A 24,613-nucleotide genomic window follows, 5' to 3' on the forward strand; every position below is an offset into this window, starting at 1 on the left:
CTAGAATTCTAAGATGTTAGAATTTCAGTTTTCTGGAAGGTCTCTGCAAACCTCCCAAACTGTGTATGTAATGATTTTAGGTTTATAGGTAGGGTTTCTAGAGAGCCTAAATGTTAATGGATTTTTTTTTTAAAGAAAGTAAACATTTTGGTAATTTGCAGGTAAAAGGTGGCTCCTAAAACTTACCATAGCTTTAGCTCAATATCAGGTCATTCATTACAGTTTGTCTTCATCATCAAAAAATGTTTGTGGTTATAACTGTCACATTTTCTTTATTTGATTTAGGTACAATCCAAGTATTCTAAGAGGTATTGTGCCCTGGATCTAAAAATCAGGTTTAGAGCACATGAATGTACTTATTTTGATGCTGGTGTATTCGTTCTTAATTAGGACAGGAGATGCTGAAAATTTACTTAGTGATAAAGCTAATAATTCTCCTCCTGTAGCATCTGGTCTCCAGTGGCCTGGAGTCATTGTCTAACCTGAATTTGGGAATAGTTGAGAAAGTTATTCTGTATGACCTCATTTGAATTATAGTTGTTGGTGTAGGAAGTGTTTAAATTCATCTGAAAATTGTCTGAATATCCTGGTGTCCTTGGCCCAATATTTCTGTGAAACCAAATGAAATATCTGAGAACCATGGAGAAATACAATCTGGCTAGTACTGTTTTATTTTTCTTCTTTCAGCTTATAATTTGTTTCTTCACAAAGGATTATATATATATTGTATATACAGGCATATATATTACATATATAAACTTACAATTTATAGATATATGGATTTTTTTAATGTATGGGGAAAAGAAATTGAACATTTATTTGGATTTTAATTTTTGAATAATAATTTAATATTTGCATTTAATTGAGAGATTTGAGTTTTTAAATTTAAATTATTTTGATTATTAAAATGATGAGTATTCCTTATAGCAGCAGAAGAGTCGGCTGCAAGGATTTTACTCTTCTGTCCTATGAGCAAGTCACCGAGTTGCTAATGCAGCCCACTCATGTTGCAGTACCTGTCTAGTCTTGTGGATTTCTCTTTGGCATGACTGTTGAAATCTGTGGCCCTGCCTGTAGCCTTAATTTACTAGATGTCTGCATTCCATGATTTCCTTATCCTAAGCCAAATCCTCCTCCTGCCCATTGGTTCATGTAGAACATGTTTCCCTCACCAGGATCTCTTAGATGACTAGGGTAGACAAGCGGTACAATCTCAGGGAAACTTTCTTAGTTAGATACAAAACTAGAGACATGTTATTTGGTTTTATCTCCAATTATCAGATTTCTTTTTTAGAGTTTTAGTTACCCCAGAGAATCTCGCAGCATCTTATCCCTGCTCTAATATCTTCCAATTCTCAGCAAGCCCCTTCAAACACCAAAGTGGCTTTTCCTCTTCCCATGTGGCAAAAACTTACTTATCTTCTTATATATCATATCCTCTATCCTTTCTATATTGTGTCTTATAACAAAACTGCAAATGCAGACATCTAAGCCTTGCTCTTGATATGTAAAGGAAATTTTTTGAACTTAAGAAGTTTTTTTTTTTTTTTTTCCCCCACAAAGACTGACTTTCAGGATGATGTATTTTAAGGACTTTTAAAAAGAATCAAATTTGGAGGAAGAATTCAGATTCAAAGCTAAGGAGTGACCTCTCTGAGACTGTATGCATATGCCTTTCCTACAGAAATAAATGCCATTGTGTTGAAAGGTGAGAAAGTGTAGGTCAATATGATTTACAGAGAATAAAAAGTACATTGTCTTATGGTTTCAAAATATTATTCCCCCAAATTGTCTATTAGTAGCTTATTTTCACTACTTCCATTTCCTCTAAATGTCTATTAATTTACTTATTATTTTATCCTTAAAAGGAATCTTGGTATTAGATAAAACTTGGTTTGGACATAACTATGGATATGTAGGAAGACTTTACTACCTCAGTTTTCTCATCTGTAAAATGTCTATAACACTGTCCACCTGGTTGTTATCAGGATTAAATGAGTTAATCAGAATAATATCTGAAACATAATGGATGCTTTATAGCATATGCTATTAACATTTTAATTTGGATGGTATGTAATGTCTAATTCTTAATAGTATTGATTGATGAATAAATGTAAAAACATAGGCAAATGCCAAGCATCATATTTCATTTAGAAAGCTCTGTATAAAAGTTAATTACCCTTCTCTCGCTTTCCTTTCTCTTCAAAGCTAACTGCCTTACCTGTGCTCTGAGTAGCATAATTTCCTGATTATACATCGGCCCAGTGTCATTAAATATCTGCTATTTCTGATGTATCTTCAATTTCTCCCTTTCCACTGACTGTTCTTATGTTTAAATCTTCTCTATTCTAAAGAAATTTTTGATTTCTGCATCAGGCTTTCTTCTTTCTGGGGCCAAACTGTTGGATGAATATTGAACATGTGTATACTTATAACTGCCCAACCTTCTAACCTGCTTATTAACTTTTCAGAATTACCTTACTTTATGAATCTTGATAAGTGATGCTCTATGTATTACAGCATCTCTCATTTTTCACTAGATAAGCTGAAAATGCCAGATATCCACTTTCCTAGCCTCCTTTATTACTAGGGTGGGAACACGTGACCTAGTCTCCATCAATCTGATGTACATTTTCCAGAGACACACTCGGTTTCAAGGTAGGTTCCACAGTTTCAGGGAAATTGAGGGCTTGGGGCAGCTGTGACAATAGTAATAATGGTGCTATCCTTTGTTCAGAGTTGACTGGCTTGAAAATGCCGACTTTATTATCTGGTGCTGAGATGTAATGGCCGTGTGTCCTTGTTGCATCCTTACCATGGTGTGCGTGGCCCTGAACTGGTTACCCAGTCTTTTCAATTCTGATAACTACTCAATATTCTTTTAATAAATTCCTTTTCTACTTCAATCAGCCAGAGTTGCTTTCCATTACTTGCAGTCTAGAACCTTGGCTGAAATAAGAAAAAGTAGCCTATTTTCACTGCTTCATCTCCTCTCCTTCTGTTCTGCCTTTAACTCGGTGCCATGTAGGTTTCTTTTGCCCTCGAAGCTGTTTTCTTCTACAGTACACTGACTTAACTGTACCAAATAGAAAAGTCTCACTGCTGATCCTGCTAAGACCCTTTGTGACAAAGGACGTTGGTCATTCTTTCCTCTGAAACATTATCTTTCTCTCCTGAATCTTTTCCTACCTCTGACTCCTGCCTTCCAGTTTTATGCCCCCTTACCCCCACCCCATGGACTTGCCTTTTAATTGTGGTTGTCTTCCTTGATTCTTCCTTTGGCTCTTTTCTCACTATAATCATATAATATTCCTTAAGAAAATTCCCTTACTTCCACATGTTTAATTTCTCCTTCAGATTTCCAACTTCAAATCTCAAGCCATGTTTGTTTTTTTTTTAAGTTTGATATCATGCTCAGATTTCAAAGTGCTTGCAGGATAACTGTCGATTGTATGCACCCTTCAGACTTAGTACGTCCTAAATTGAGCTTGTCCACCCTACCTGCTCCACCCAGGAAATTATCTATTTTACCTGATGTTATGTTCTCATTTACTGAGAGTTGTCAAATGCTCTCTTTCCTTTTTTGCCCATACTTCTCATTAGTAACAAAACTTATTTCTGTCTCTGAAATCTCCCATATCATTTCCTTTTTGCCTGTCTGTGTGGAAGAACCTTGATTTAGCCCTCATTATATTTGGATTGCTTCAGTTGACGTTGAGTCTGTGTTCTTTGAATCCATTAATTATCTTTCTAAAACAAACCTGTGCTGATTTTTTTTTCCTAGTCAAAATTTTGTTTTTTACAAAATAAAATCCAGATTATTTTTTAATGTATAAACTTAATTTTTGTAATGTCTTCAATAGACTCAGTGTCTCTGCTATATTGATAAAATTCATGTCCTAAAAATGATATTGCTATCTAGCCCTCATCTTTTGATCAAGCTATTTTTTTTCCTGACTGAAATGTCATTTCCCTCATGTCAACCTCCCAGAGCCTTTACATTTCTAAAAGCTTAGCTAACTTCCTCCTTTGTCTACGATCCTTCCCCAAATTATACATGCAAAACACCCATTTTCTTTCCCTATCCTTTCCCTATACTCACATGGATTTTGTAATGAATATTTGCATCTTTTTTTCAACTGTATTGCATTTTATCCTTATCTCATCTCTAATACTCCAAACAGAACCTTTTACATCAGTGTTGCTTGGTTATTTGAATCTAAGTAAGTTTCTGTCCAGAGAGGCATATGCCTCTTTTCCTTGCTGCCCTGTCTTTGCAAAAAGTTACAATCCACAGCAAAATGTTCCCACAATGATCTGGTTCCATGGTAACTAAATTTTCCTTAAAATGTTGGAAGTAGGACCCATGTTGTATATCACTTATTCACAGGAAATTAAAATTAACTTTGTTCCTGTTCATAATACTGTGAACATCATAAAGACTGAATGAAAAGGGAAAATGAAGAGTTCCACTTCCCAGTATTGAAAGAACCCTGGATTAGTTCTAGCTGTGCACTCTGTTATAATCTTAGATAAATTACTTTATCTCCTCATCCTAAATATAATTATAATAATAATGGGGGCATATTTATCAGAATTTCTGTAAAGTACAAAAATACTAAAAGCAAAAGCACTATGAAAGCAATACAAATATTACATGAATATAAAATACAACAGTTATTGTGGTTGTTATTGTTCAGTCTTGTCATTGCCATCAGTCAAAGCTTGTAAAGGTTCTTCTAAGTCTCTATTTTAAACTCTATGTCACTCTGTTCATGTCCTGACTCTCATATGGACACAGTGAATGCCCATTGCTTAGATGTCTTCACTTCTACTTCAAATCTTCCTGTTTGTTTTATTGATTTTTTTTTTCAGATGCTATGGCCTGATGTCCCTTATGATTGCTATGTTTTAGGTAAGAGGGGTTTTAAAATTATGTTTTAGTTTGAGACAATATTTCATTGACTCAACAAGAACCCACATATATGGTTCCTATTCTTACTTATTTATTTATTTATTCATATTTATTGTTTTTGAGATGCAGTCTCACTCTGTTGCCCAGGCTGGAGTGCAGTGGCATGATCTTGCCTCACTGCAACTCCTGCCTCCCGAGTCCAAGCAATTCTCGTGCCTCAGCCTCCCAAGTAGCTGGGATTACAGGCATGCACCACCACACTGAGCTAATTTTTGTATTTTAAGTAGAGATGGATTTTCACCATGTGGGTCAGGCTGGTCTTGAACTCCTGACCTCAGGTGATCTGCCTGCCTTGGCCTCCTAGAGTGCTGGGATTACATGTGTGAGCCACTGCTCCTGGACCCTATTCTTATTTTAAAGGAATGTTGACTCTAAATCAATTTTTACAATAAATATTAAAATTAACATCATGAAAGGTTTTATTCTAGGCACTGTAGATGACAGGTCCTTATAAAATGAAGGATAAGCCAAAATATAATTCTAGTTCAAAGGAGAATTTAATAGATGCCTATAAGAAGTAAAAATAGATACAATAATGGTTCAGAATAGAAGAAGTTCAAATCTGAGTTAATAATAACATTCATAAAAGTTTTCACATGAAAGAGGTGGCATTTGGGATGGGGAAATTGAGAAAAAAAATTATTGATTGTCATAGCATTGCTAGCACAGTCAATTATGTCACATACATGTGAAACAAATTTCACCAACATTCCAAGTTTCCTTTGTTTCATTATACCAAATGCACATGGTAGAGCGCACGCGCACACACACACACACATACACACACATGCAGAAAGAGAGAGAGAGAGGTTGTTTGCGAATGGACTAGAGTTTCATAGTGAAAAGTAATTTGTGATGCATATTATGAAGTTTCATCATATTTGTCAGGATAAGGTCAAATATGCAATCCACACTCTGCAAAAAGCATAACTTACTCCTATTTATGTAATTAATTGGAGTCTTTACTAGAGGAAAATCTTTAAGTGTTTTTGTTGCCTTAAAAAATAGCTCACATGCCCTATTTACAAAAAGTAATTGGGTTATCTGAGAACTTACAACACTTGAGTATCATTATGTGAAGGAAGAAAGTGATCCTGAATAAGCTACATTTATTTTCTTTATTACAAAACTTGAAATATTTTAAAATAAATTGTTAACTGTTGAAGTCTGTGTTTTTGAGCATCAGCAAATGGCCAGTAGTAATAATGATTTTCAGTAATAGAAATAGGTTGTCCATGCTGAGAGCTAGTAACACTTTACTTTGATGCAAATTTTTAAGTGATTCAAAACATTGAAATGCCAATTAGTAAAAATGGAATTCAAATTTTTACAAAATGTATGCATGGGGAGGCAGCTATCATTGGATGTGCTCTGCTGAAACTTGTAGTTAACATTAAAATGTTTTAAAAACATTTGAGAGCTCCTGTTGGTAAATTCTAATTTGTTTCTAAGTCTAATGTATAAAGTATTGGTAATTTAGAAACCACAATACTGGTTTAAGAGACCTGTTAGGAGAAGAGAGGTAAGCAAACTTTGCTAACTTAATGGGGAATTTTGTGGAATAGTGTTATGACATTACAGAACCTTCCTCAGGGTCTACTTGAATAATATTAATATCATTCACAATTAACTATTGGGAGGAATTGGTTTCATGAGACGCTATATTCTGAAATCAGAAGATGCTTAACCGTCTTGTAATTGCTTTTATTTACCTAAATGTGCCCTGCTGCTCAAGTTTTCATAATGCTTCAATTTTAGTTATTCTTATTAGTTTGGAAAAACAAAACTACTTTTAGTCTTCATACTTAATATAAGAAAAATATTCAAAGATTGTCTTTCTCATATCTATCTCTCACATCATTCTGTGTGAATTACTGAGGACCACACGATCATGCAGTCTTCAGAGCCTTTGTTGCTCCACTGCAGACTTTTTTTTTTTTTTTTTACCCTGCAGTGATTCACACCATTCCCTTTCTTACAACTCTTCATGACTCCACCTTGCCCTTAAGAAAAAGCCCCAATTCTTTAAATGGATCCTCAAAGACTGCACTTCTCTTCTAGCCCAAGAAGGTCAATGCAGCTGCAGAATGAATGTTCCAATTTTCTAAATCCACCAAATTTGCCAATTTACTAAAAACTTAGAGATATTCTTCTTAATTATAGTTGATGTATTCAATAAGAGTTAAAAAAAAAGCTCAATTCGTTAAACAAAACAGAACACCACAAGAGTCGGAAATTGAATTTGTTTCTTTAAAAACAGCATGTTCTTTTTATGAATATGTTCTTTGCAGAAAGAAAGAAAAGCAGGAAAAAGATAATTAAATTCTGTCAAGAAAAATCTGAAGGGTCATGATAACCCCCTTCCCCACACTCTGTTAATCCATGTATTAGGCATTACTGTAAGATTTATAAATTGCTACAAGAAACAGATGTTGGTAAGTATATACATTTGATGAATTGATCATTTGGTGATTTGTTGCTTTCAATGAATTGCTCATTTTGTGAGGTGGCTTTCAATGCATTGAGCTAGAGTCATCGAATTCAGGTTGATCTCACCATTTCCTTGCTATTCTAACCATACATAACTCTTTTGGCTCCTGTAACCAGCATTCACTCTTACTTAGCAGCATACCTGAATATTTCCTGTTATCTAAAATCGACTTCCTATCACTATTCTACAGACAACTGTTACTCTTTAGGTATAGGCTTAAAGTTAGTTATCTGAGAAGACTTCTTTAGTGACTATATTGGTCAGGGATCTAGCTCCCAAAGAAAAATCTACTCCTACAATTTTACAAAGAAACAGATTTATTAAAGTAGGAATAACCCTTTGAAATGCAGGATTTGCTGAAGTTGCTGACTCTAGACTGACCTTTTGAGGATACCTCCCAGAAACACACGAAAGAACTACATTGCCAAGGGAGCAGTGTCATTCAGCAATATCGAAAATCTGTATTATCAGGAAGCACCATCAAAGCTGCTGGCCCCAGAACCACACAACCTCTCCCATGATCCATGACAGCTAAACATTTGCCAGATGCCCTTGCTTTCTCCCCATACAAGGCTTTTCTCAAATGAAACCATATGTGAATATTTCTAATTGGTAGGACCCATCCTAGCATCTTGGGAGACATGGAAATAGAATTTTAAGCTTTTTAGCCTCTACTTTACAGCAAGGCATTCTGGAAGGGATTTAAGATATTTAATTCAAAGAATCCCCTGAACCTGCCCTATACGGTCGTAGTTTGGAGCCACATGTGACTGTTGACCACTTAAATGTAGCTCATGTGCCTGAGAAACTGAATTTCTTACTTTATTAAGTTTTAGTTTGTTTAACTTTAAAAGCTGAAGCAGTGTAACAATTTTTGTTAACTACAACTGCACTGCCTTAGAAGGCTATATTTCATTTTAGCTGTTGTATAAGATATTACTCTTTAATCCTAGTATGTATTTACATTTTACTGTTTAAAATTTGGGTACTAGAAATGTAAAAATTACAAATATATTATATATTCTATTTCTATTGGACAGCAGTACTTTAACCCCTAAATTGGAGTAGGCATCACTCTATGTATCCCCATGGTATCTCATCTTTTGTTAGTCTTGACATTCGCACAGTTTTTTGGTTGTAATTGCTTCTGTATTTGACTTTTCTCCTAGCTTGTAAAATTAATGAATGGAAATGCTATATCTTTTTTTTGTTGTTGTCACCATTGTTTTCCATAGCACAATGCTCACATATCGTAGGCAATAAAATTATACTAAATAAATGAGTGAATAACTCTTAAAAATGAATGTTATGTAAAAGAGCTAACATTCCATAAAGCTCAGGCTAAACTGTCTTTACAATTTTATTTTAAAAATCAAGCTATTACTTTTAAATAAGTTATTGAGTTTTACCATTAATTTTCATAGTTCCTTAATTTACAAATGACAGATAATTGAACATATTTTTACTTTATACATGATTTCATTTTGCATTACTTTCCTTTCTTGAGTAGAGACAGGGAAAAGAAGAGCTTCTTGGGATTTTTATTAGAGATGACACACCAGAAATATAATTTTAAAAATAGATTTTCACATAGGTCCAACAATGTGACATAACTCACTGCCACATACTTTGTCTCAGTGAGTTTAAAATAAAATTTTCTGTTTCAAAAAAAAAGTATGGTGTTAATTTTAGAACAAATGAGATTAAAGCAGTTATTTCATCAGTGTTGCAAAACATAAATATTAAAAAATGATTTATTCAAATAGAAAGTTGCTTTAAATGAGGAAGGTCTGTTGAATATAATATTTCAGAGTTTTCATGCTTTAATGAAAATGAGGGAAGAGGCTATTTCTTAGAAACTTAGGAAAGAGTAGTAACAGGGGGATAGAATCTGTGATATGTACATCACATAATCATAGAGATACATGATCCATAGGGATGAAAAAAGAAAGTAGGGATATCAGAAGTCAGGGGATACATATAGTACTAAAAGATGTATCAATTTGTTTTTCAAAGTTTTGAGGTCGTGGTGGAAAAATTAGCCCCAGATATAAAATAAATCCACTTAAAATGAGATGCCAATTAAGACTTTTAGTTTATAAGAACTCTAGCCTGAGTTTAAGCAAAAGGGTTTTTATTTGCTGACATAATAACGAAAAGCCCAGAGGTAATGCTGATTTCAGTTGTGAATGTATTTAAGTTTGCTAATGACATTATCAAAAGTTTCTCTTTCTATTCTGTTTTCCGTTGGCTCCATCTTCATATACACTCTTCCCTCCAAAGAGCAAGATGGCTGCAACATCTCCAGTCTCACAGTCTACAAAGTTTAACTTGAAAAAGAATTGCCATGAAATTCTGAAATTCACTCTAATTAGACCCATTTGGTTGTAAGCCAAACCCTCAACCAATCACTGAGGCCAGAGGAATAACAAGTGCTTATTAGTTCTAGCCTATATCACATGTTCCACACTTGCAGGAAATGATGGCTTGTCACCCAAAGCACAGAAACTGAAAATGAAAGTGGGATAGATACTCCCTTCCCCTGAAAAAATAATTGAAGCTGTTACTGGAAGCATGGTAATTAGAAGGTGACCAGTTAAAAAGAAATGCCTGTTGCAAACAGGGAGCAAAATTTAAGCATAAAGATGTAAATATATTTGACTGCATTTTATCTTGAAAAGTGAATCTAATGTATATGACTATATTTCTTGGTTTCTAATTTCAAGAATGTGTTAATTCTTAGAATAAGCAGATAGCACGAATGCATTTTTGACCTTACATTTTTGACAAATTTGTAGGATTATATGATTGAGATTAAAAGTAAAATTAAAATTAATATGTAAAATAAAACACAAAATTTTCAAGCCATTTGGAGCTTGTCTTGAGCTAATGAGATTAAGCTCATGTCCTCAAGAAAAATGTTTTACTCTGCTGTTTTTAAGGGTGCTTCTATAGAAAGAGTTTGAGAATCATTAATATGGATTACAGAAAATTAATCATGCTTCATTTAAAAATAAATGTATTTAATCCTAAAGATTAGCTTTACTTAAAATGTTCATTGTTGCAGACAAGAAATCTATCTTATTTGAAAAATCAGTAATTGTACATGTCAGTGATTATGGTTTTTTTTTTTTTAAATCTGAACATGAAAAAGTTTTCCCCAGTTTTAAGATAATTTACCATGCTATTCAAATCAGCCTAAAATTTTAAAAAGCTACTACATAATAAGGTAGGGTTTGAAAAAAGAAATATTTCAGATTCAGAGAATCGTCTTTTTTTAGTACTAATTAAAACATTTTAAAAATTATATTTAATGATGTCATTCTAAATTGATTCAATAATATTAAATGAAGAATTTATGTTCCAGCAAACAGTGAATCACTGTGTCTATGGAGAGCATTGTTTCAAAATGTTTTGACAAATATATCATTGAAGTTCTTGCTATTTCATTCAATTTCAGCCACTATTCTTTTTAGTTGATTTTTTATCAATCTTAAATTTTCAAAAGAAAGATTGTTTTCAAATTATTTTATATTTAACAAAGTTATACATTACTGATTATTAAAATTGACTAAGTGTTTCTGCAAATTTTTTTCGGAGGGATCATTTGGACAATATATCTTTGTGAAGTGAATAAAACACATTTCTACAAACACAATTCAGAAGCTTTTCCTTTTCCATTCAAAGTGGTATTCACCTTTCAAGGGTGGCAGAAAAGAATGCATTTTGGAAAAACCAATAGCTGACTTGAAGTGGGGAGCCATACCTTAGAAGTCTTCAGCATTCACATGGATTTGTAACTCAGTACATAGAAGCCTTCAAAGCTAGAGTTTTAATTAAAAATTGTTACTGAAAACTTGGTACTTTCATGTATTAAAATTGACTAATTAAAGTAAATTTTATTTTTTGCAATCAGTAAATAATCTATAAGTAATTTTACTAGCCTGATATGAAATAAGTAGAATGGATGATTTGTACCCATTTGGAACAGAGCCAAGGAATAAGCATTTGACAGAATCCAATGGCCAATAAAAAGCCTCTATATAGGAGATGTTAAAATCTCTTTAATACCAGATTCATATTGTGGTTACGTAGATACATTAATTTCATGCATATCTATAATGTATTTGATTGTGTTTAATTGTGTAATAAATGATGCATATTTCATAAAGTTATGTTGTTTATTAACCTCTTATTATTGTAATTTTTTTACAAAATCTAGTTGAAAATCTCTGAGGTATTTAAAAATATCTGGCTGGCTAAATGGAGAGGAAAAGTAGTATCAAGGACAATTTACAACCAACATTTTCTGACAATTTACTATGCATCTGACTGTGTTAAACCCTATGGGTACCAGTCTCATTGAATCTTTATCACAATTTCCTGATGTGGCTGTTCTCCAGCATCCTCATATATAATGGTGCTCCCCAGATAACTGTTTCTATTTGGACATGCCACACATTGTAAGAATTAAACTTATCTGTATTTCTAGGGAGATGCTAAGTAAGTTACTAGATAATAGTACTGGAGCTGACTGACTTAGGCCTGCGTCTTGATCACAACTGAGTGAGAATAGATCTTCCACTTTGTATGTAGAAATAACCTATAAGCTCAGTTTCTATGAATAAATGAATGAAAGAAGCCTATAAGCTCAACTTCTATGAATAAATGAATGAAAGATTCATGTTAACATGCTGAAGTATGTGGGATCGAAGGCTGGGTCACACAACCTACAACTATTTCAGATGTAAATGAAGGAGATGGATTAAATGAATTAAATGAACATTTATACAGGTCTTAAATTCAGGTTTAAATTTACAGATTGAACTAGGGTGTCATATCTTGGAGTTCAATAAATACTAGAATTGTATTTTACACTGCAAAAATATATCCAGTGTTTACTATTAGTTGGACTATTGTTGTAAACCTCAGAAAGGCAATATCATGGGATTACAGATTTGATTACCTCTGAATTTCTGATATTCTTAGTGTATTGGTAGGTGGCATATTTATGTAAGGGAAATGGTATTGTTGAATGTGGTATAAGTGCTATGATGCAAATGAGTATTTCTTTTCAAAATGGCATCAGTAGAATAAGCGCTTTCTTTAGGGTAATGAAATCCCAGCATAGTTGTCATAATGACTCATATATAAAAACAATAAGGAGCCAAATATGATATGGTTATAAACAATAGGCCATTATGGTTTATCACATCATGAATTTATAATTTTTAATGACACCTTACACTCTACTAAAGTTGCTCTTCACAAGTTATACTTCATTTGGTTCATCAGGACAGAATTCCAATGCTGTTCCAATATCACTTTTAGCACTTTTTTGTCTCATAAATGCAATCAATAGAAATATGCCTAATGTAGATATTAATCATTAATCTTTATTGGTGCCTACTTAGTTAGGTTGTTTGGCTGTTCTGACAGCGATCTAAAATAACCGTCAAAAAAAACAAACAAACAAACAAAAAAAAAAACAAAGTGTTGGGAGAATCTGCCACATAAAATAATCAAGCTTCAAGTTTCTTATCTTGCTGCTCTGCTGGGCTGAGGGATTGCCCCCATGTGCATGGTGCAAGATGGCATTGTAACACACAAACACAAAAAGGAAGTTAAACACATCCTTTCCACTTCCCTCTTTTAGTCCACATCTTAGAATCATGGCCACTCCTTGCTGCAATGGAAGCTAGGAAATGTAGCCTTTACTCTGTACCTCTAGGAACTTCTATGAAAAAGTATATATCCCATGACTCTAAGACAGGACAGTATGGCTAATGGGAAGCAACTAGTAGGCTTTGTCACAATATCAAGGATTGCCGAAAGAGGCAAGATAGTATTTAAAGACTTTATGTTGTTGTTAAAGAATATCTTAAAATCTCAAAGCATTATTTCTAGAAAAGGCAACGGACCTTAAATTTGATGTTGACCTTCATAAAAATGTAGTCACTGTACCCGGAGCAAGGAATCAAAGAAATTAAGAGTATGTTAAATAATACATACAACCACACACATATTTGCATGTACACATATACACACTCATATATATGTGTGCATATGTGTGTGTGTGTGTATACATATATACACACTGTCTTTTCATTCATTATAAATTCTGTTTTCATTGGCAGTTAGCACTTGTGATGAAGCATTCAATATTGTTTTTCAGGATTTATGACCTCTTTTTCATCTTATTAATATGTTAAAAGAAACCTAAATATTGACAACGAAGTTATTCTATTTAGCCAAAAGTGAAAGGCCTGTTTTTGTTGGTTTTCCCCTCTCCCAAGTCACTTGAGAGCATTAAGTATCCATATACTATAAATAAATGATAAATATGTGTATATATATTTATCAAAATAGCATTATTGCCCCATTGTATTTTATATATATACCTATGGAAAAAAAACATTTTACTGGGGGAACAGTGATCAAGAAAAATGGTTTGTTCCTTGGTGTTGGGACACTAATAATAGACTCTAACATTTTCAGTGAGAACTTTATAAAATATGTAAGAATGTGAGGCAAGTTCATAGATCTTTTTGTATAATCATGGATTTGTTGAGACTTAAAAATCCTTGATTCAGACATTATATGAAAGATTATTTTTAGTAATCAGTGATTCTCAATCTGGGACAATTTGGCTCCCCTAGAAACATTTGGCAATATCTGAAGATATTTTTAGTTGACACAACTGAGAGAAGGATGTTATAGACATCTAGTTGGTAAAGAATGCAAGGATGCTGCTAAACATCCTAGAATGCCCACAACAGAAAAAAAAAATATCCTCATGGAGTTTATATTCTAGAGGAATTAGATATATAATAAACACACTCACACACATACATGTGTCTATATGTGTATATGTAAAACATAGATTCATAAAATAGATCTGTATATGCATGCATAAACACACCTATGTACACACATGAATGCTCTGCTAAAGCATGAATGCATATATACTATGTTAAAAAAAAAAAAAAAAAACAGGGTAAAAGGAGAACCAAGTTTCTGGGTGGGAAAATAACGACCTTTTTGATAAAGTGATATCTGAGAAGAAACCTGATGAAAATGTAGGTATTTTTTGCATATTTGGTGAGATTCTGAAGAATCAATGCTAGTTTCTATAGTCTACAGTGTTTTGACCATACTGATTACTATCTGTTGAATCTGCAGTTCATTAGATTTGAGAGTTTAGTAGTGATTAGTAGTAAAAGATTAGTGTCTAATCATAGAACATATGTTTATAGAGTAATAGTGTTTGATATCTTTAGACTACACAGAAAGCCTTCTGGGCATTTTATAATATTTTAATATATAGTTAGTGACTCAGGACATTAAATGTTTCCTGAGATATAATTTTTATAACTATTGTTAGATAACTAAATATTTGAACGAGAAATAACATAGTTGCCAAGACAAGTTTATTATTACCACTCTCTACAACGTAAGACAGTTTAGTCATTTATTGTTTTTATAAAGCTTAGGAATGGTCTCTGTTCTCAACAGGGTGACTTAAAAAATAAGTACAGTAAAGCATTGCTACAATAACAATAGAAGGTTGTCCAGGACACATTGTAGACACAAACGTGGGGGAATGTAATTCTGTTTGGGAGAGGTGACCGGAGACCTTTTGGCTGACTTTTAACCTCATCAAGGAGCTTGCATAAATGGTGAATGAGAATGATTAAGCTATGAAAGAACATAAAGCCCTTAATTTCAGCATGCTTTGCTATATGTTCTGGAGTTTCATCTTGATGAGCTACTTCTGGTAAATCCCACCTCCTGAAATATGTATATATTTGTTATTGTCTTTTCAACTGTCTTTGCTGTTTTCATACCTGAAACCAAATATAACAATTTCAATTAATATCTCAAACATCTACTCTAGCTAATTTCTTCTTAATCAATCCTTTAAAACCATCTTGCAAAATATAAATGTTTTGCTTTATACTAAGATTGTGTGCAAGTAAATAAACTGAAAAAAAAGAATCACTATTTTAATCATTAACATGTTCCCATAAAATTAAGACACTATGCTCTTTGTAGAATTTACCTTATCTTCAACAGAACATCATTAACAATATGCCTTCTCCTAAAATATTTCTCACTATTAGTTGCCAGAAATATTCTATTAATGAAAAAGGTTAGCATGGGTTGTCTTGATATAAATCATAACTAAAGAAAAATATTGAAATTACATGATATTAATATTTTCTTTGGAAATAACTTACTTTTGTGAATGAAATTAAACATTTGTACGATCTTTAAAAATAAAATGCAGCACTTAAAAAGTTATATATGAACATAATATTTCTTTATATTGCTTACTATAGCATTGTTAACTCATTAAATTTTCCACACAGATAAATTAAAACAATGGTTATTATTATATATAAACATGTTTTAAAATTAACTGTGATTTATAAGATCATTTACTTTGAAATCCAATATACAAATATGTATTAATAATGAAATTTGAAGACTCTTAAATAGGTTATTGAGATCTTCTGAATATACTTGACATGAGTTAGTAATTAAATTTTCCCTTCAATATTAATATCAAATTAAAATCTTCAGCTCACAGTTTTGGTCATTAAAAAGCATTTAAGCCATGTACTGTCTAATGAACACACACATTGTTTCAGGAAGAAATACATGACCTCAATTATTGTTAATAAATATCAGTTTCTTTGATATATTTCAAGTACCACCAGAAACACTTATAAATATTATCTTTAATTACAGACAATTCATGTATCTTTAACCTGGAGTCATTAAAATTTAAGTTCATTTTATGTGAGTGATGTTTCAAACAACTAGTCACAAGAACCCTCATCATTACCATGTAAATTGATGATGGGGCATTGAAGAGGGTATCAGTTTTATTCTTAAATTTTCACTAACACTTTTCCTTTACCAAAATTTATACCTTGACTGCTTTCTTTTCCTTCCTCCCTCCCTCCCTCACTTCTTCCCTATCTTCCTTGCTTTCCTCCCTCCCTCCCACCCTCCCTCCATTTTCTTTCCTCCCTCCCTTCCTCACTCCCTCCTGGCCTCCTTTTCTACTGATTCATCTTACTTTCTCTATTTTTTGTCATTTCAAGGCTCTGGACATATAAAAATAAATATTTTTTAAAAGATCATTAGACATTTTACTCATTCAATATTCAATAAATAACAAATATTTTTTGAGCACAGCTCTGTAGAAGATGCTGTGAAAAGTGCTGAGAATAGAGCAAGAAACAAGATCAACAGGAGCCCTAGCAATAAAGACAGTCTTTAAATAAAGAATAAAAGTAAAGTAGCATCTTACGATATGAGATGTGCAGAGAGCTAAGGGAAAATAAAGCAAAGATGTATAAGCTAATATAGACATCCAAGTAAAGTACCTTGTGGAAGTTATGTTTAAACTGAAATATGAAAAAATAGGTGAGTCAGGAATGTTCGGGGAAGTGAACAACTATATGAAAGTAGGGAATGAAGAGAGAGCATTGTCCATTGAATAAACAGGATAATTTTTCTGTTGCTTTTTAACACTCCTTGAAGGTTAAATGGTATATTTTTGTGTTTGCTCCATCAAGAGAAGAAAAGATTCACAGGTTTATAACCACATCCACCCAAGGGATTCAGTAGGCGTTCTTGTATGCTTAACAACATCCTGACCTCTAATGAATAAGTTGGTCTTTGTGTTTCTGAAATGCAATTAGCCTCCTCTGCCTTCAAGGTGCTGAAAAGTGAGGAAAATATTCTTTGAAGATGAAATTTTTGTAGAGTAAAAAGGCACAGCAGGTTAAGGCCAAATCTCACTCTCAAGGCCTTGGCCAGTATAGAGAGATTTGTTTATTTTTCAACAAATATGTATTGAATACAATTACAATAATATAGAGAAGATATGCCCTCTTGGAACTGAAATTCTCACAGTAAAACAGTGTAAGGAGCCGGAAGGACTGGGGATTAACAGAGGTAACTTTGGCAGATTGAAAGGCACTCTGAAAGACTCTAGCTCCTGTTTCAGGAAGTCACCTGCACAGGTATATCTATCTGGTCAAAATGATACCTCATGAGGCAAGAAATATTGGTAACAAAGGCCATAGTAGACAGCCAGACTCTGTCCTGTTTAACAAGAGATACGAGAAGTACCTCTGCTTTCTCTGCATATACCTTGGGAGATTGCTGAATTATTTTTGATTTGGTATACATTTTATACATGAATCTCTGGAATCAACTATTCGGGCATTGTTTATACCCTATCTTAGATATTATAGTACTCACTTTTAAGTTCCAAACAATTAATTTGCTTGTAAGCAATTCTGGTTATTCAGCTCTCTTTGTCCAGAAAGGAAAATTAGATAACCGCATGGATGCTTACTTGAAAGACATAAGATGGACCATGGAAATGATGCTCTAAATAAAGAAAACAACCTATGTAAAGCATGGTGGCATAATGAGTATTAGGAATGTAAATAGTTTGATATATAGTTGGATAGAAAAAGTTGAGACAGTATTGACTCTATTAATTATGAGAGAAGGAATGATTAAGAGTTTATTTTAAAATATTTTAACTTTTATTTTACATTCAGGTGTACATGTGCAGGTTTGTAAACTTGTGACTCGTGGATTTGGTGTACGAATTATTTTATCACCCAGGCATTAAGCATAGTACCCAACAGTTGCTTTTCTTTTCTTTTTTTTTTTTTTTTTTGGACATCTCCATCCTCCTAACTTCTTCTCTGAAGTAGGCCCCAGTGTCTGTTGTTCCCCTCTTTCTGTCCATGGGTTTTCATTATTTAGCTCCCACTTTTAAGTAAGAACATGTGGTATTTGGTTTTCTCTTCCTGAGTTAGTTTGCTAAGGATAATGGCCTCCAGTTCCATACATGTTCTTGTAAAGGACATGATCTCATTCTGTTTTATTGCTTCAGAGCATTCCATTGTGTATATGTACCACATTTTCTTTATGCAGTCTACTATTGATGGGCATTTAGGTTGATGACGTGTCTTTGCTTTTGTGAATAGTGCTGCAATGAACATACATATGCATATGCCTTCATGGTGGAATAATTTCTATTCCTTTGGGTATATACCCACTAGTGGTATTGCTGGGTCGAATGGTAGTTCTGCTTTTAATTCTTTGAAGAATTGCCACACTGCTTTCCCCAATGGTTGAACTAATTTCCACTCCCACCAGCAGTGTATAGTGCTCCTTTTTCTCTGAACCTTGCTGACATCTGTTATTTTAGAGTTTTTAATAATAGCCATTCTGACTGGTGTGAGAAGGTATGTCGTTGTGGTTTTGATTTGCATTTTTCTAATGATCAGTGATGCTGTGCATGTTTCCATATGCTTGTTGACCGCATATATGTCTTCTTTTTAAAAGTGTCTGTTCATGTCTTCTGTTCACTATTTAATGAGGTTGTATGTTTTTTGCCTGTGCATTTGTTTAAGTTTCTTGTAGATTCTGGATATTAGACCTTTGTCAGATGTAGAGTTTGCAAATATTTTCTCCCATTCTGTAGCTTGCCTGTTTACTCTGTTGATAGTTTCTTTTGCTGTGCAGAAGAGCTTTAGTTTAGTTAGGTCTCATTTGTCAATTTTTGCTTTTGTTGGCGGTTGCTTTTGATGGTTTTGTCATGAAATCTTTGCCAGTTCCTATGTCCAAAATGGTATTTCCTAGATTATCTTCCAGCATTTTTATACTTCTAGGTTTTACATTTACGTTTTTAATCCATCCTGAGTTGATTTTTGCATTTGGTGTAAGGGAGGGGTCCTGTTTTTACTCTTCTACATATAACAGCCAGTTTTCTGAGCACCACTTATTGAATAGGGAATCTTTTCCCTATTGCTTGTTTTTGCTGGTTTTGTCAAACATCAGATGGTTTTAGGTGTGTGGTTTTATTTCTGGACTCTCTATTTAGTTCCATTCATCTGTGTGCCTGTTTTTATACCAGTACCATGCTGTTTCGGTTACTCTAGTATAGTTTGAAGTCAGGTAATGTGGTTCCTCCAGCTTTGTTCTTTTTGCTAAGGATTTCCTTGGCTATTCAGGCTCTTTTTTGTTCTACACGTATTTTAGAATAGGTTTCTTCTAGTTCTGTGAAGAATGGTAGTTTGATAGGCATAGTATTAAAACTATAAATTGCTTTGGGCAGTATGACCATTTTAACGATACTGATTCTTGCTATTAATGAGCATGGAATGTTTTTCCATTTGTTTGTGTCATCTCTGATTTCTTTGATCTGTGTTTTGTAATTGTCATTGTAGATATTTTTCACCTTCCTAGTTTGCTGTATTCCTAGGTATTTTATACTTTTTGTGGCAATTGTAATGGAGTTGCACTTCTGATTTGGCTCTTGCCTTGGGTGCTGTTAGTGTGTAGAAATGCTACTAATTTTTGTACATTAATTTTTTATCCCCAAAATTTGTTGAAGTTGTGTATCAGCTCATGGATCTTTTTGGCAGAGACTATGGGGTTTTCTAGACATAGAATCATGTCATCTGCAAACAGGGACAGTTTGACTTCCTTTATTTCTCTTTGGGTGCCTTTTATGTCTTTCTTTTGCCTGATTGCTCTGGCCAGGACCTCCAATACCTCATTGAATAAGAGTGGTGAGAGTGGGCCTCTTTGTCTTGTGCCAGTTTTCAGGGGATTCTTTCAGCCTTTTTCCATTCAGTATGATGTTGATTGTGGGTTTTTCATAGATGGTTCTTATTACATTGAGGTATGTTCCTTCAATGCCTAATTTATTGAAGACTTTTAACATGAAGGTATATTGAATTTTATTGAAAGCCTTTCCTGCATCTATTGAGATAATTATGTTTTTTTGTCTTTAATTCTGTTTATGTGGTGAATCACATTTATTGATTTGCATATATTGAACCCACCTTGCAGCACAGGGATAAAGCCTACTTGATCATGGTGGATTAGCTTTTCGATGTGCAGCTGGATTTGGTGTCCTGATACTTTGTTAAGGACTTTTGCATCTATGTTAATCAAGAATATTAGCCTGAAGTTTTCTTTCTTTGTTGTGTCTCTGCCATGATTTGGTATCAGGATGATGCTGGCCTTGTAGAATGAATAGAGGAGGAGTCAATTTTAGAGCTCATTATTGTTCTGTTCATGGATTCATTTTTTTTTTTCCCAATTCAGTCTAGGGAAGATGTATGCTTATATAGGTGTGTATGTATGTAAATACACATACCTACATACATATACCCTATATTCTGCCCACTGAGAATGATTAGAAACAGTGGTGCCTCCGTGCAATGAGCATACCTGCCACCCAGATCTTAGCTTGTAAATACTATTCTCTACTAAAATAAGCAAGGGCTTACTGAGGAAATGGGCTATTCTAGGGCTAGGGCAGGGAAAGTATGAGATGAATCTGGAATATCTTATTATGTCGCCAAGCGAAGATGTGCTCAAAGGACGATGAAGACATATCAGATGACCCAAAAACCTGCTTGAAAGGATTCCCACTTGCCAAATATGGAATACATTATGCACCTAAAAAAATGCTATTTATAACCCATTTATAACGTTATAACTAACGATATATATAACATTATAATCCATTGAAGATATGGGAAACCATGAATCTATGCTGCTATAAGTAAATAAAGGAATACATTAAAAGTTTGATGGGGGCCATCATATTTGCATAGCTTTAAAGTATCTCCCAATAAAATACTTATTAATTGCAAGGACAATTAATAAAAAAAAGAGCTACAGTACCATGAAGAACTTAATTAAATGATCAAACTGACACAATTGGAAATGAGACAAATCAAATTACCTGATTGGATGCAGGTGACCGTACACAGTCATTTTTATAATATACCTTCCAAATAAGTATACTATGAATACAATAAAACATCATTCAAACCCAAATAAAGGGACATTCTACAAAATAAATTCAAAATCTTCAAAAATGTTAAGGATATAAAATTCAAGTAAAAACTGAGGAGCTACTATAGATCGAAGAAGATAAAAGACATATGACAATTATATGCACTACAATTTCCTCAGCTGCATCCATTTGCTATAAAGAACATTAGACAATCGGTATAACTTGAAGAGATCTGAGGATTAGATGATAGGAATGCCAATATCACATATTAATAAGTTGTTAATGTTGATGATTTTATTGTAGTTACATAGGATAATGTCTTTTTTCTGCATTAGAAATACACACTAAGTATTCAGGTGTGATTGGGCATCAGGTTGACAACTTACTCTAAAATGGTTTAGGAAAAAATATTATTCTTAGAATTGGACTTGAACATTTTATGTAAGTTTAAGTTTGTTTCAAAATGAATAAAAAACAAATTATATTGGGAAGCTATTCATGATTTTGCTCAAGTGATTAAATGATCTCCCTTATGTTTGCAAGCAAACACGGTGGCTAATGTGTACACAAAGTACTTGGAGTGAAGACAGAGAGTGGGCAAAGGTCAAAAACCAAGAGACAAATTGAGAAGCCATTGCAATAATTCAGAGGAAGATGATGGCAGCTTGAACTAGGGATATAATGGAGCAAGTGGTGAGAATCTGTTGGATTTGAGTTATATTTTGAAATGATAACACACAATACTTGCTGGATGTGGAGTATGTAGGAAAGACAAAGTGTTTGGGATGACTTTAAAGTTTGACAAAGGTTCTTAGACCTAGAGGCATTGATTAATATAGTTGTTTTTAACCTGTACATTTTCCTCTTCTGGTATTACTGCTTTCGTCTTAATGGCATGATAATACTGCAAAAGTGTTCTAAAAATTATCTAAATTATTGAGAAATAAACTATTCATGAGCTATAGGACTATGTCTTTTATAAAAACCTTAACAATTTTATTACAGTTTATATTCCATCAATACATGTTTGGGAAGCAACATAGCATAGTGGTTGGAGTAAGTACTATGGTATTAGACAGAAATGGCTTTAGCTTTAGCTTGGGCAATTATAATTTTGGACAAGTTACTTTCTCAATATCCTCATGTAAAATAAGGGATAATAATAATGTCTACTTCACAGAATTGTGAAAGGATTAATTTAAAGCATAAAGTGATTAGCACTGAGCTAAATATTGTTGTAGTCACTATTATCACTAGTGAGTAGAGATAGAAAAAGCATTGTGTGATACCTCTGAAGACCTCTAACGGATTCTTATTTTAGTTTGAAGAAATTATTAGTTTAAAAAAATTTGTGGAAGAGAAATGGAAGAAATACATAAAATGTTACCAAGGATTATCATTGAAATTTGTGGCAATGGCTAACAGCTTTTTCAGATTTCATGAGTTATGCATGTTTCACGTAGTTTGCTTGCATTTAAAACATGAAAAAACGCTAAAAATTTTTAATATCTCCTTGGTCTGAGAAAATTGCCTTCAATTATGACAATGTTTTTAAAATTTTAGATAAAAGCATTTGGTACAGTATTCACCCCAGAGAGATGAGTGTTCTTGTTGCTTAGAACAGAACATACTTTTTGAATGCCTTCCTTCCTAATCCAACTTTATATTCCCTATTTAGTATGCCTAATCATTATGCTAGGGCGTGTTTGAAAACAGTTGTTCTTAATTGTAAAATTGAACTGCGCTCCATTAAGCTCCTGCCGAGCTGCTTTTGAGATCCTTGGTGGTTTAGAATGTGGGGATGCATCCACATTCTCCCTCTGCCAGTCCTTTTCATCTTTCCTCTCTAATGCCTTCCCTCAGTGTTTCAGCTGCTAAGTGGTTCTAGCATATGTCTGATATAATTTTCTAGTGACTGATGCATTGTTCTCACTACTGATATGTCAGCAAGAATGCCACCTGTGCCTGAGAATTCAAAACCAACAGGATTGTATATTTTAAGGGAGCAAGAGGGAAAAATGTAGAATTAAATGGAAAGCAGCATTCCAGTTCTAACTTCTAATATTTTGTTCTGGAGAAACCGTAAGTGTAAAAGAAAAAGTGAACATTACATGAGCTTTTTAATTTACCCACAAAGAAACTGAAGTATTTTTTAGGAATTTTTTCTTTCTTTTTTAGACAACTTAAACTTATATTTTAGATGCAGGAGGTACATATGCAGGTTTGTTACATGGGTATATTGAATGATGCTGAGGTTTGGGGGTAAGAATGATCCCCTAACGCAGGTAGTAAGCATAGTACCCAATAGGTAGTTTTTCAGCCCTTGCTCACCTCCCTCTCTCCCCACTCTTATAGCCCCCAGTGTCTATTGTTGCTGTCTTTATGTCCATGTGTATTCAATATTTAGCTCCCACTCATAAGTGAGAACATGTGGTATTTTGTTTTCTGTTTCAGTGTTAATTTTCTTACTATAATGGCCTTCAGCTGCATTCATGTTATTGCAAATGACATGATTTCATTCCCTTTTATGGCTGCAGAGTATTCCATGGTGTATATGTACCACATTTTTGTATCCAATCCACTGTTTATGGGCACCTTGGTTGACTCCATGTCTTTGAATGGAACTGGAGATCATTGCGTTAAGTGATTTTTTTTTTTTTTTAATGCAATGTCTCAACTTTTGATATGGGTGTTTGTACATTTATTTATTTACTATTAGTGAATATCTAACTTTGCTTTGTTCTAGGGACGTGTCTGGGTACTGGGAAAACCAGAGATGTAGTTCTGCTTTCACAGAACCTAGAGTCTACTTTGGAGCATATAGTTTTACCAAAATAGGTCTCCCATCTTCAAGGCTACAAAGTTTTTGTTTTATGGTGATATAGTAAAAAAAAGTTAATGGTAACATCCATTCATGTTAACATTCCAAATCAACTCCTTGCTAAATAATGAAACATGCTTGTCCTCTGGCTAAATAATGAAGTATGTTTGTCCTCTGTAAAATAGACATTGCATTTAAGTGGCAGGCTTCTAGACGTCCACAAGGCTTTTGTGTGGAGGAAAATGGATGAATTTGATTAAGGATCAACTTTCAACCTGCAAAATCAAAGTAGTATAAAAATTGTAGAATGAATTTACAACTTGGATTTACAAAATTAATTTGACAATAAAGTCATTGTAGCAATAGACACGGGATCCTTTAATAAAGTCAAGAAACTCGAGTTTCTAAACCTGACGTTGAGCTTCACCCCCATTCTCTTTATCACCGGTGTGTTGGTGTATCATGTTTTTT

The 24,613-nt window shown here is 33.5% G+C and overlaps 1 protein-coding gene across 1 annotated transcript in view; it reads left to right on the plus strand.

Annotated features, from left to right (window-relative positions):
• The window catches only part of CCSER1 (coiled-coil serine rich protein 1), a 1,436,819-nt gene that overhangs the window by 1,046,609 nt on the left and 365,597 nt on the right, over nt 1-24,613 (plus strand). The window lies entirely within an intron of this gene.

Source organism: Chlorocebus sabaeus, chromosome 7 (assembly GCF_047675955.1).
Source record: "Chlorocebus sabaeus isolate Y175 chromosome 7, mChlSab1.0.hap1, whole genome shotgun sequence".
Taxonomy (NCBI): Eukaryota; Metazoa; Chordata; class Mammalia; order Primates; family Cercopithecidae; genus Chlorocebus; species Chlorocebus sabaeus.